Here is a 15,000-nt window from a genome sequence, read left to right as displayed (position 1 = left end):
TCACCAAGGACCAACCACGAGTGTTCAACCAAGCAAGTGAGTTCTCAAGCCTTGTACTCAAGAGTTCTCTAGTGCTATACAAGTTCATTCTTCTCAAACTCACTCCTGTGTTCACTTCTTTTCTTCCCTAGTCCCTTAAGGAGAGTGGTTAGGCTGACTTAGCACTTGTGAAAGTGCGAAGTGCCAGTGTGGTTGCTTAGAAAGGTCTAAAGCAGTGACAACGTGCTCTTGAATGGCCCAAGTGTGTGCCTACACGTGCTGCGGGAAAGGGTGCTCAACTGCACGTAAGGTGGTAGGCACGGCCGCACATGGTTGCGACCACGGCTACACAAGCCTCGCACATGGTTTTGTGTATCACCGCACATGCCGTGCGAAAGTTTGTAGGCAATGTGCACATGACACGCAGATGGCTGCATAGCCACGCCCAAGGTTACGTTCCACGCCGCACATACTGTGCCCCTGGCTGCCCTACCGCTCGCAAGGTTGCGTGTGTTGCTCCACACTGCCCCCAGGTCGCATGCATGGCTACATGTGCCACGCACGAGGTTGTAGGCCCACGCTTGGTTTCGGGATTTGTTGGAAATGCCACGCACGAGGTTGTAGGCATGGCTGCACCGCCGCGCGCAAGGTTGCATTGCGTGGTCACTCATGCATTGCCCATGGCTGCACTACCACGTGCAAGTTCGCTAGCATGGCCTCCCATGCGTCAATCATGATGGCTGGCATGGTCGCACATGCCACGGGCATTTCAGCATATGGCGCGCGCAAGGTTGCACGCATTGTTGCACTTTCGTGCCCACGTCTGTAGTCTACCATACACCTAGCCGCACACACATGGCTCACACTTGGGTGCTGTCGTGGTCCCTATGGCCCATGCAACAAAGGCTCCTTTGCGGCCTTTGGCAGCACATGAGGCACCGACTGCTGCACATGCAAAGGCCATGCCCGCACAACATAGTTTGGGTCTTTAAATCATGTTGTGCAAGACATCCCTTTGGGTTAGAAAAGCCTTGAAATGGCTATTTGGCACTCAAAGTACAATCATTTTCACTTAAACCCCGCATTTCCATTTTTTTGGATATTTTTCATAAAGTTTCAATCATAAAATATTAAAAAATATGAAAATAAGTTGGAATGGTCCAATATTTTTTCAGAACATTCTATCAACCTTTGGAAGACATCCGAAATTTAGTTTTCAGAAAAATACATTAAAATGGATGTTTCATAGTTTTTTGAATTTAATATGTTTTTAATATTTACAAATTAATAAAAAAATAAATATTCATCAGAAAACTATGATTTTTATATGAAAATAATATTTGGATTTTTCCTTAATTTCATACCAAGTTTCATTTGATTTGGATATTTGAAGCTCAAAAAATAGACAAGTTTATTTTTTTAGGGGGGTCAGCATAGAGGGGCATCCGACAATGAGCGGGTATGGTAGGCAAACCCAAAATACCCATGTTATGGGAAAAAAAGTGAAATGGCACATGGGTTTCGATGAGTAGGCCCTTGGTGTGCGTCGAGGCCTGCCATTGCGTGCGACTGGACGCGTATGGCTGCCTGCCTTGCGTGCCATGAGCCCACAGCTGCTGTAACATGTGTCAATCGTAGCATAGCAGGCCCAATGAAGGTGCACGTGCTTGTGAATGGTCAGCCCTTCTGTTGTACAACGTCGCCCCTTCTGCCGAATAACGTTACTTGCCACCGTGGGCTGCTGGGCGCACGTGGATGCCTACCATGTGCTACCACGCCCCCACTTCTATTGCCACATGTGCCCATCGGCGCACAACTTTTCCAAGGAAGGTGTGGCTTGTGAAAACATGTACATGGCGTGTCCGTCCCGACAGTCATCCCCTTTTCTGCACACAGTTGCTTGCCATTGTGTGCTACTGGGCACGCATGGCTGCCTACCTGCCTTGCGCTACAATGCCTCCACATCTTCTGCCACATGCATCTGTCACCGTAGAGCATGCCCAAGAGTGGCATCGCCTGTGCAAAACACCTTCACAGTTTGTCGGTTTCGAAGATTTGGCCCTTGGTGTGTGTTGCGCCGCCCAAGGCGTGCTGCTTGGCCCTCGTGGTTGCCTAATATATCCCGCTATGCCTCAATAGCTGTTGCCTCCTACGCTCGTACCTGCAAAGAAAGCCTAACAAAGGCTTGGTATGTATTTGAAAACAAGTACATGGCTTGTCTGTCCAGATGGTCAACCAATCTGTCGCACACCACTGCCTGTAACTGTGTACTGCTGGGTGCCCATGGCTCCCTACCTACCACTGCCATGCCCCCATAGTTGCTGACACATGTGTTCGTACCTGCACAGTAGTTTCCAAATAGGTATGGCATTTTTAAACAAGTAAATGGTTCAACCCCTCTATTGCACACCATTGCCTACCACCCTGGGCTGTTGGGTGCATAATGGTTCCTGCCTTGTGCTTCCGTGCCCCCACAGCTACTGCCAGATGTACCCATAGCCGCGTGGCATGCCCAAGATAGGCTTGGCATGTGAAAATCACCATCAAGGCACGTTGGTTTCGATGATTGCCTTTGATGTGCGCTGTGGCCTGCCATGGAGTGTTGTTGGGCGTGCATGGCTCCCTGCATAGCTACTGCCACATATGCCGGTAGCCACACAGCATGCCCAAGAATTGCATGGCATGTGAAGGACAGCAACATGGCATGATGATCCGGATGATTAGCCCGTTGTTTTGCACCTTGGCCGGCCAATGCGTGCTGGTGGGTTTGCATGGCTGCCCGCACACTACACCTACACCCTCATCGTAGCCTACTGGCACTTTTGCCAGTTTTGTACAGCATGCCCAAGGGAGTCATGGCATGTGAAAAAGGTGGAAATGATGCATTGGCCCCATTGATTAATCCCATCTAGGCATCGTGGCAGTTTGACGTGCTTTGCTTCCTGCCATGTGCAGTTGTGCTAGTGCCACTTTTTGCGAGCGTGGTCGTAGTCACGCATTTCCACCCTCTTTTCTCTTTGGCTTGTTGTCATATGTAGGTCATGGTGCAAGGGGTGGGGTGTTGTCTACATTTGACAGAATTATGGGTCAATTCAATGTGCACAATAAATATTTGGTTGGTCCCTCCCCCCCATCCCATTTTTTTTGTTTTCTTAAATTGCACTATTGTGGGTTTGCTGCTTGTAGGGGTTTTTTCATGGTCGGTTTAGTGACCTATGCTATTTGGAGAAGTGCGCTTCTAAGTTGTGCCTAGGTGTGGAGGTGATTGCATGCCTTTTTGGGGCCCGTGTTATAATACGACATTAACGTGGGTCTCTGGAGAACATAGGTTGCAAGCTTGCAGGTGGTGGTGGATCATGAGTCCCTCCCCCCTCCTTGATTTTTAAAAAAATTTCCATTCTCATGGGTATGTTGCTTGCAATAGTTTTGTCATGCTCGATTTTGGGGCCTTTGGTATTTGGAGGAATGCATTTCTAAGTCGTGCCTAGGTGCGGAGGTGTTTGCATGCCTCATGTCGCAAGTGTTATAATGTGACATTAACGTGGGTCTCTGGAGAACATAGGTTTGCAAGCTTGTAGGGGGAGATAAGTCACGAGTCCCTCCCCCTCCCCCCCCCCCACTTTTGTTTTTAAAAAGGAAATTGCATTCTCGTGGGTTTGTTGCTTGTAAGAGTTTTCTTATGCTCGGTTTTGTGGCCTTTATGGTATTTGGAGAAATGCATTTCTAAGTCGCGCCTGGGTGTGGAGGTGTTTGCATGTCTCCTGCCGTAAGTGTTATAATGCGACATTAACGTGGGTCTCTGGAGAACATAGGTTTCCAAGCTTGTAGGTGGAGATAGATCACGAGTCCCTCTCCCTTCCCCTCCCCCCACACTTTTGTTTTTAAAAAGAAAATTGCATTCTTGTGGGTTTGTTACTTGCAAGGGTTTTCTCATGCTCGGTTTTGTGGCATTTATGGTATTTGGAGAAATGCGTTTCTAAGTCGTGCCTGGGTGCGGAGGTGTTTGCAAGCCTCTTGCCGCAAGTGTTATAATGCGACATTAACGTGGGTCTCTGGAGAACATAGGTTTGCAAGCTTGTAGGTGGAGACAGATCACGAGTCCCTCTCCCTTCCCCCCCCCCCACACTTTTGTTTTTTAAATGAAAATTGCATTCTTGTGGGTTTGTTGCTTGCAAGAGATTTCTCATGCTCGATTTTGTGGCCTTATGGTATTTGGAGAAATGCGTTTCTAAGTCATGCCTAGGTGCGGAGGTGTTTGAATGCCACCTGACGCAAGTGTTATAATACGACATTAACGTGGGTCTCTGATGAACATAGGTTGCAAGCTTGCAAGTGGAGACAAATCACATGTCCCTTCCCCCCTCCCCTTGTTCATTTAAAAAATTTGCATTATCGTGGGTTTGTTGTTTGTGAGAGCTTTCTTATACTCGGTCTTGTGGCCTTTGCTATTTGGCTAATCATGTTTCTAAGTCATGCCTAGGTGCGGAGGTGTTTGCATGGTTCCTGCCACAAGTGTTATAATATGACATTAATACAGGTCTCTGGAGAACGTAGGTTGCATGCCTGTAGGTGGAGAAAGATCTCGAGTCCCTCGACCCCTGTTGATTGTCGAGATTTTCATGCTTAATGGGGCTATTGATTTTTCTTCTACCAAATCCTTATTACGTTGTAGTAGGTTTGGTGGTGGATTGTGTCGGTAGTGGATGCAATGCACTTGAGTGGCTATTGTTTTTCTTGTGGTTGGATTGTTCACCCACCAATAGGGAACATGAGCTGGGTTTAGACCATCGTGAGACAAGTTAGTTATACCCTACTAATGACAGTGTCATGATAGTAATTCAACCTAGTACGAGAGGAACTGTTGATTCACACAATTGGTCATCGCGCTTGGTTGTAAAGCCAGTGGCGAGAAGCTACCGTGTGCTGGATTATGACTAAACACCTCTAAGTCAGAATCCTAGCCAATGAAGCGACGCCTGTGCCTGTCGCCCATTTGCCGACCCATAGTAGGGGCCTACCGGCCCCCAGAGGCATGTGTCGTTGGCCAAGCCCCCACTGTGGACGTGTTGTGTGGGCTACCTTGAAGCGTAATTCCTGTCGGGCGATGGGTAGAATCCGTTGCAGACGACTTAAATATGCGATGGGATATTGTAAGTGGCAGATTGGCCTTGCTGCTACGATCCACTGAGATTCGGCCCCGTGTCGCATCAATTCGTCACCCTGTCTTTTTCCCCTTTTATTTCCCCCCACACCCTCCTAAGGCTAGGATTGTCCACACGTGGCCCCAGGTATGCCCCTAAGTGTTAACTGCCCCAACGGTTGCCTGTGTATGGTTATGCGTGTTGCCCAAGTGAAGTGTGCCTATGCGTGCACATTGAGTGCCACTAAGTGTACATGCTGTCACGACCTGCCTAACAAAGGCCAAAGGACTTAGGCCATTGGGCTAAGTAAGGTCTAAGTTCTAGGGTTTTCTACAAAGGTGTAGCAACTCTAGATAATTTTATTGTAGATATTTCTAGAAGATATTTATAGGAGGTATTTTGGGAGAGATTTATAGAGTTCTCCACTAAGGAGGTGGGAAGCTTCTAGTTTCCTCCCCAGCAGTTGGATGGAGGACGTTTGTAAATATCTTAGCCATCCATTGTAACTTGGGGTGCCTACAAATAGGTGTTACCTCATTTGGCAAAGACACTCACCAAGGACCAACCAAGAGTGTTCAACCAATCAAATGAGTTCTCAAGCCTTGTACTCAAGAGCTCTCTAGTGCAATACAAGTTCATTCTTCTCGAAATCACTCTTGTGTTCACTTCTTCTCTTCCCAAGTCCCTTAAGAAGCGTGGTTAGGCTGACTTAGTGCTAGTGGGAGTGCTAACAGCCGGTGCGGTCTCTTAGAAAGGTCTTAGGCGGTGACAGTTGTGGGGTCAGAGCTTCGGTTACGATGGAGCCAAGCTTGTGGTATATGAGACAAGCGAGCTAAAATTGTGGAATAGAGACCAACACCTACACAAGTAATCAACAAAGGAGCAAAGGCAAGTCCGTCAACTTTCGCTTTGCTATGGGGCCTCGCTTAGTTCGAGGGGAGCGAGTATTGGCCGAGGTAAAGTGGTGCCTGAATGTCGTGGAGCAAAGTGGGGAGGAGCTCAAAGGCCATGTGGAAAAGTGGGGAGGAGCTTGATGGCCAGATGGGGGAGCTCAAGGGGTCCCTACTAGGTGCTCTCAACACCATAGTAAGTAACCAAGAGGAGATGGTTGCCACCTTCAAGGCTCAAGTATGCAAAGGAGTTCGATAAGGTGGAAGCTCATATTGGAGAAGAAGTATGGGAAGAGTAGGAGGACAACAGCGAGGGAAGCCACTACCTCTCATGACATGTCTAAAGGAGAGGCACTAAGGCACAAGCGTGATAAGAGGAAACGGTTCAAGCCTAGGGACAAGTGATTCCTATGTGATGAACTACATTGGTTTAGGGATTGCCTCAGGAGGAAAGCTCTTAGTGCCCTATTGAAGGAAGAGGGCCAAGAGCAAGAGCCACCTTGCATGGGGTCCCCAATGCAGCGTGGTGCCACCAGGGCCGAGATAGGGGTCAAGGCCCTTAACTCTCAAAATGGGTTGATGTGTGCAAAAGTGTGCATCAATGGGAAGCCCACACAGGTGAAGGTAGATACAGAAGCCACACACAACCTTGCCTTGATGGAGGAGGCAAAGGAACTCGGGCCAAGGGTGTCGTAAGGCTATCAACTCCAAAGAATGCCCCATACGTAATGTTGCTCGAGGGGTCGAGATGAACCTTGGGACTAAAGGAGTTCTCCAACACCATCCACGGGCTAGGTGCTTACTTGCCCTTGGACGGGAGGGCAAGACAAGGAGAATTTGGGAGCAAGCCATCCATGCCAAGAAAGAGGAAGATGCAAACGAGAGAACAGAGACAACCAGACGACGTTGTAGGAGACTCTAGTTATGTGAATACAATAAGAACCCCAATAGGCGTTACTCATTGCGAGAGGGAGGCTAATTTGGATGTTGATCCAATCATCCAGAGACACAAACTATCCCCTTGAGTGGAGTATTTAGTCAAGTGGAAGGGGCGACCAAAGAACGAGACAAGATGGGAGACAACTGGCATGCTGAGACGACTCGTGAATAAAAGTACTACAAGGAGGTTACAATGAGGGCGTCGCAGATTTAGGTGGGGGAGAGTGTCACGACCTGCCCAACATAGGCCCACGGGCCTAGCTTACCAAGCCCATGGACTTAGACCATTGGGCTAAGTAAGGTCCAAGTTCTAGAGTTTTCTACAAAGGTGTAGTAACAACAGATATTTTATTATAGATATTTGTAAAAGATATTCACAGGAGATATTCGGGGAGAGATTTCTAGAGCTGCGCTAAGGAGGTGGGAAGCTTCTAGTTTCCTCCCCAACCATTGGATGGAGGACATTTGTAAATATCTTAGCCATCCATTGTAACTTGGGGTAGGTGTTGCCTCATTTGGCAAAGACACTCACCAAGGACCAACCAAGAGTGTTCAACCAAGCAAGTGAGTTCTCAAGCCTTGTACTCAAGAGTTCTCAAGTGCTATACAAGTTCATTCTTCTCAAACTCATTCTTGTGTTCACTTCTTCTCTTCCCTAGCCCCTTAAGGAGGGAGGTTAGGCCAACTTAGCGCTAGTGGAAGTGTTAAGTGCCGGCATGGTTGCTTAGAAAGGTCTAAAGCAGTGACAACGTGCTCTTGAATGGCCCAAGTGTGTGCCTACGCGTGCCCCCAAGTGTAGACTACGTGTGCCCACGTGTACATAGTGAATGGCCGCACAACACCCCAAGTGTTGACTATATGTGCACAATGAATGGCCCAAGTGTTGCCTAATTGTGGCCATGCATGCCCACAACTGTTGCCTAAGTGTGCACCCAAGTGTGCCTGTGCATGCTCTTGAATGCCCCAAGTGTCGCCTTAAATGTGCCTATACGTGCCTGCAAGTGTTGAATAAGTGTGTCTACGCGTGCACCAAAGTGTAGCCCAAGTGTCGCCTAATTGTGCTCTGGAATGCTGTAAGTGTGCACATATACGTGCCATGACAATGCCTACGCGTGCCCCCCTAAGGGTGCCTAAGTGCATATGAAGGCAGTGCACAAGGTGACAGTACCGCACACAGGGCTGCACAATGTGCGTGCAATGTGGCAGGCATGGCAGCACTATTGAGCGGAAGGCAGCTGGTATGGATGCACAAGGTGCAGGCATCGCTGCGGGCAAGGTTGCACTAGCACGCACAAGGCTGTTGGCATCGAGGCAGCCTGCCGCACACATGGATGCTAGCATGGCTGCAATACCGCACACATTGTTGCACGCAACCTCAGGCACGATTACAGGTAAGGCTCCACTATCGCAAGCAGGTGTGCAGGCTACCGCACCCACATGATTGGGGGTAAGGGTGCACACCACACGTAAGGTGGCAGGCAACAACGCACATTACTGCGGGAAAGGGTGCACAACCGCACGCAAGGTGGTTGGCATGGCCGCACATGGCTATGGGCAATGGTGCAGGCAACGTGCGTTGGGCTGCTGCCCGTGCCGCACTTCCACGCACATGGCTGCAACCGTGGCTGCACATGCCGTATAAAATTTTGCAGGCATGGCGCACATGACACGCAAATGGCTGCACAGCCGCGCCCAAGGTTACGTTCCACGCCATGCATTTGGCTGCACTAACGGGCGCAAGGTTGCTGGCATGGCCGCACTTACCTCACCTCTGGCTGCCCTACCACTCACAAGGTTGCGTGCGTTGCTCCACACAGCCCCCCAGGTCACATGCATGGCTGCATGTGCCACGCCCATCACTGCCTCACCACACACTTGGTTTTGGGATTTGTCGAAAGTACCACGCACGAGGTTGCAAGCATGGCTGCACCGCCACGCGCAAGGTTGCATTGCGTGGTCGCACATGCATTGCCCATGGCTGCAGTACTGCTCGTAAGTTCGCTGGCATGGCCTCCCATGTGCCGATCATGATGGCTGGTATGGCCGCACATGCCAAGGGCATTTCAGCACATGGCGCGCGTAAGGTTGCACGCATTGCTGCACTTTTGTGCCCACGTCTGCAGTCTGCCATGCACATAGCCGAATGCAGATGGCTCACATATGGGTGCTGCCATGGTCCCCATGGCCCATGAAATAGAGGCTCCTTTGCGGCCTTTGACTACACACAAGACACCGACTGCTGCACACGCCAAGGCCATGTCCGCACAACATAGTTTGGGTCGTTAAATCATGTTGTGCAACACATCCCTTTGGGTTAGAAAAGCCTTACAATTGGCTATTTGGCACCCAAAGTACAATCATTTTCACTTAAACCCCGCATTTCCATTTTTTTGGGTATTTTTCATAATGTTTCAATCATAAAATATTAAAAAATATCAAAATATGTTGGAATGCTCTAATATTTTTTCAGAACATTCTATCAACATTTGGAAGATTTTTGAAATTTAGTTTTTCGAAAAGTACATTAAAATCGATTTTTCATAGTTTTTTGAATTTAATATGTTTTTTAATATTAAAAATTTAATAAAAAAATAAATATTTATCAGAAAACTATGATTTTTATATGACAATAGTCTTTGGATTTTTCCTTAATTTCATACCAAGTTTCATTTGATTTGGATATTTGAATCTCAAAAAATAGACCGGTATATTTTTGAGGGGGGTCATGTCTCCTTCTGGAAAGGGGCAAAGAGCATAAGAGCTACCTTGAGGGAGGGTGGTGCCACTCCCCGGGTGGTTTTCAAGGGGCCACATAGAGGGGCAGCAGACAATGAGTGGGCATGGTAGGCAAACCCAAAAGACCCATGGCATGGGAAAAAAAGTGAAATGGCATGTGGGTTTCGATGAGTTGGCCCTTGGTGTGCGCCAAGGCCTGCCACTGCGTTCGACTGGATGTGCATGGTTGCCTGCCTTATATGTCATGAGCCCATAGCTGCTGTAACATGTGCACGTGCTTGCGAATAGTCAGCCCTTCTATCATACAATGCCGCCCCTTTTGCCGCACAGTGTTGCCTGCCACCGTTGGCTGCTGGACGCACATGGATGCCTACCATGCACTGCCACGCCCCCACTTCTGCTACCACATGTGCTCATTGATGCACAACATTTCCAAGGAAGGTGTGGCTTGTGAAAACATGTACATAGCGCGTCCGTCCCGACAGTCATCCCCTCTGCCGCACACAGTTGCTTACCATTGTGTGCTGCTAGGTGCACATGGCTACCTGCCTTGCACTGTAGTGCCTCCACATCTTTCGCCACATGCGTCTGTTGCTGTACAGCATGCCCAAGAGTGGCATCGCCTGTGCAAAACACCTTCACGGTATACCGGTTTTGAAGATTTAGCCCTTAGTGTGCATTGCGCCAGCCACAGCGTGCTGCTTGGCCCTTGTGGTTGCCTAATATATACCGCTATGTCTTGATAGTTGTTGCCTCCTGCGCTCGTAGCTGCAAAGAAGGCCCGACAAAGGCTTGGCATGTATGTGAAAACAAGTAGATAGCTCGTTTGTCCAGATGGCCAGCCCATCTGCCGCACACCACGACCTATAATAGTGTGCTGCTGGGTGCCCATTGCTCCCTACCTACTGCAGCCATGCCCCCACAGTTGTTGACACATGTGTCCGTAGCTGCACAATAGTTTCCAGAGAGGCATGGCATTTGAAAACAAGTAAATGGCCAATGCGTCCCTATGTTCAGCCCCTCTGTCGTACATCGTTGCCTGTCACCCTGGGCTGTTGGGTGCATAAGGGTTCCTGCCTTGTGCTGCCGTGCCCCCACAGCCACTGCCAAATGCGCCCGTACCCGCATGGCATGCCCAAGATAGGCTTGGCATGTGAAAATCACCATCAAGGCATGTTGGTTCCGATGATTGCCTTTGATGTGCGCTGTGGCCTGCTATGGAGTGCTGCTGGGTGTACATAGCTCCCTGCATAGCTGCTACCACATATACCGGTAGCTACACAGCATGCCCAAGAGTTTCATGGAATGTGAAGGACAGCAACATGGCATGATGGTCTGGATGATTAGCCCCTTGTTTTGCCCCTTGGCCGGCCAATGCGTGCTAGTGGGTTTGCATGGCTGCATGCACACTGCACCTACACCCTCAACGCAGCCTATTGCCACTTTTCCTAATTTTTGTACAACATGCCCAAGGGAGTCATGGCTTGTGAAAAACGTGGAAATGACGCGTTGGCCCCATTGATTAATCCCATCAAGGCACCATGGCAGTTTGACATGCTTTGCTTACTGCCATGTGCAATTGTGCTAGTGCCACTTTTTGCTAGCGTGGTCGTAGTCACGCAATTCCACCCCTCTTTGCTCTTTTGCTTGTCCACATATGTAGGTCATGGTGCAAGGGGTGGGCTGTTATCTACATTTGACGGAATCATTGGTCAAGTCAATGTGCACAATAAATATTTGGTTGGTCCCCCCCCATCCCATTGTTTTTTATTTTTTTAAATTGCACTATTGTGGGATTGTTGCTTGCAAGGGTTTTTTCATAGTCGGTTTTGTGGCCTATGCTATTTGGAGAAGTGCATTACTAAGTCGTGCCTAGGTGTGGAGGTGCTTGCATGCCTTTTTTGTGGCCAGTGTTATAATACGACATTAATGTGGGTCTTTGGAGAACATAGGTTTCAAGCTTGCAGGTGGTGGTAGATCATGAGTCCCTCCGCCCTCCTTGCTTTTTAAAAAAATTTCCATTCTCGTGGGTATGTTGCTTGCAAGAGTTTTGTCATGCTCGGTTTTGTGGCCTTTGGTATTTGGAGGAATGCATTTCTAAGTTGTGCCTAGGTGCGAAGGTGTTTGCATGCCTCATTCCGCAAGTGCTATAATGCGACATTAACGTGGGTCTCTGGAGAATATAGATTTGCAAGCTTGCAGGTGGAGACAGATCACGAGTCCCTCCCCCTCCCCCCCCCCACTTTTGTTTTTAAAAAGAAAATTACATTCATGTGGGTTTGTTGCTTGCATGAGTTTTCTCATGCTTGGTTTTGTGGCCTTTATGGTTTTTGGAGAAATGTGTTTCTAAGTCGCGCCTAGGTGCGGAGGTGTTTGCATGCCTCCTGCCGTAAGTGTTATAATGCGACATTAACGTGGGTCCCTGGAGAACATAGGTTTGCAAGCTTGTAGGTGCAGATAGATCACGAGTCCCTCCCCCTTCCCCCCCCCCACACTTCTATTTTTAAAAAGAAAATTGCATTCTTCTGGGTTTGTTGCTTGCAAGAGTTTTCTCATGCTCGGTTTTATGGCCTTATGGTATTTGGAGAAAAGTGTTTCTAAGTCGTGCCTAGGTGCGGAGGTGTTTGCATGCCACCCATCGGAAGTGTTATAATACGGCATTAACGTGGGTCTCTGATGAACATAGGTTGCAAGCTTGCAAGTGGAGACAAATCACATGTCCCTTCCCCCCTCCCCTTGTTCATTTAAAAAATTTGCATTGTCATGGGTTTGTTGCTTACGAGAGCTTTCTCATACTCTGTCTTGTGGCCTTTGCTATTTGGCGAATCGCATTTCTAAGTCGTGCCTAGGTGCGGAGGTGTTTGCATGGCTCCTACCGCAAGTGTTATAATACGACATTAATGCGGGTCTCTGGAGAACGTAGGTTGCAAGCTTGTAGGTGGAGACAGATCTCGAGTCCCTCGACCCCTGTTGATTGTTGAGATTTTCGTACTTAGTGGGGCTATTGATTTTTCTTCTACCAAATCCTTATTATGTTGTAGTAGGTTTGGTGTTGGATTGTGTCGGTTGTGGATGCAATGCACGTGAGTGGCTATTGTTTTTCTTTTGGTTGTGGGCTCTTTGCTTGTGTATTGAACCACTATGCACAGATACCTCTATCGGTCGCGATGGGCCAAAAGTGTTTTTGTCAAGACCATGAAAATTGTTCCTGTGCTGCTTACCTAGTTGGATGGAAAGATGCTGCCCCTTCACTCTCATTTCATCCCTCTTGCCTGCCCATGTGGTTGGTGTGAGGTGGCTTGGCATACGATGCATATGTCCACTTTCTTTGTGTCAGTGGTGCACGTGCACTGTTTGTGCTCTAGGATGCGGGACATTTTTTGGGGCAAGGTGGATGTGTGTGTGTGTCCTCTTTAATCCTTTGGTTGCACCTCGTTGCACAAGAACGATAGACTGCCATTAATGTATGGAGCAGCATCACCCAATGCAGAATTGGGGATGTGGTACATGCTGTGCTTTGGCGTCAAGAAGGAAAGTTACCTGGTTGATCCTGCAAATAGTCATATGCTTGTCTCAAAGATTAAGCCATGCATATGTAAGTATGAACTAATTCAGACTGTGAAATTGCGAATAGCTCATTAAATCAGTTATAGTTTGTCTGATGGTATCTACTACTCGGATAACCGTAGTAATTCTAGAGCTAATATGTGCACCGAACCCCGACTTTTGGAAGGGATGCATTTATTAAATAAAAGGTCGACGCGGGCTCTGCCCATTGCTCTGATGATTTATGATAACTTGACAGATCGCATGGCCTTTGTGCCGAGGACGCATCATTCAAATTTCTGCCCTATCAACTTTCGATGGTAGGATAGTGGCCTACTATGGTGGTGACGGGTGACGGAGAATTAGGGTTCGATTCTGGAGAGGGAGCCTGAGAAACGGCTATCACATCCAAGGAAGGTAGTAGGTGCATAAATTACCCAATCCTAACACGGGGAGGTAGTGACAATAAATAACAATACCGGGCTCTTCGAGTCTGGTAATTGGAATGAGTAAAATCTAAATCCCTTAATGAGGATCCATTGGAGGGCAAGTCTGGTGCCGGTAGCCACTGTAATTCTAGCTCCAATAGCGTATATTTAAGTTGTTGTAGTTAAAAAGCTCATAGTTGGACTTTGGGATGGGTCGATCGGTCTGCCTCACGGTGTGTACCGATCGTCTCGTCCCTTCTGTCGACGATGCGCTCCTGGCCTTAATTGGCCGGGTCGTGCCTCCGGTGCCATTACTTTGAAGAAATTAGAGTGCTCAAAGCATGCCTATGCTCTGGATACATTAGCATGGTATAACATCATAGGATTTCGGTCTTATTCCGTTGGCCTTCGCGATCGGAGTAATGATTAACAGGGACAGTTGGGGGCATTCATATTTCATACTCAGAGCTGAAATTCTTGGATTTATGAATGATGAACCACTGCGAAAGCATTTTCCAAGGATGTTTTCATTAATTAAGAAGGAAAGTTGGGGGCTCGAAGATGATCAGATACCATCCTAGTCTCAACCATAAACGATGCCGACCAAGGATCGACAGATGTTGCTTTTAGGACTCCGCCGGCAACTTATGAGAAATCAAAGTTTTTGGGTTCCGGGGGGAGTATGGTCGCAAGGCTGAAACTTAACGGAATTGACGGAAGGGCACCACCAAAAGTGGAGCCTGCGGCTTAATTTGACTCAACACGGGGAAACTTACCAGGTCCAGACATAGTAAGGATTGACAGACTGAGAGCTCTTTCTTAATTCTATGGGTGGTGGTGCATGGCCGTTCTTAGTTGGTGGAGCGATTTGTCTGGTTAATTCCATTAACAAATGAGACCTCAGCCTACTAACTAGCTATGTGGAGTTGACCCTCCACGGCCAGCTTCTTAGAGGGACTATGTCCGTTTAGGCCATGGAAGTTTGAGGTAATAATAGGTCTGTGATGCCCTTAGATGTTCTGGTCCGCATGCGCGCTACACTGATGTATTCAACGAGTCTTTAGCCTTGGCCAACGAGCCGGGGTAATCTTTGAAAATTTCTTCGTGATGGGGATAGATCAGTGCAATTGTTGGTCTTCAACGAGGAATTCCTGGTAAGCGCGAGTCATCAGCTTGCGTTAACTACGTCCCTGCCCTTTGTACACACCGGCCGTCGCTCCTACCGATTGAATGGTCTGATGAAGTGTTCGGATCACGGCGACGTGGGTGGTTCACCACCGTTGAAATCTCGAGAAGTCCACTGAACCTTATCATTTAGAGGAAGGAGAAGTTGTAACAAGG

The sequence above is a fragment of the Macadamia integrifolia genome, unplaced genomic scaffold, assembly GCF_013358625.1.
Source record: "Macadamia integrifolia cultivar HAES 741 unplaced genomic scaffold, SCU_Mint_v3 scaffold1176, whole genome shotgun sequence".
Lineage (NCBI taxonomy): Eukaryota > Viridiplantae > Streptophyta > Magnoliopsida > Proteales > Proteaceae > Macadamia > Macadamia integrifolia.
Note: the sequence above shows the minus strand (reverse complement) of the source record.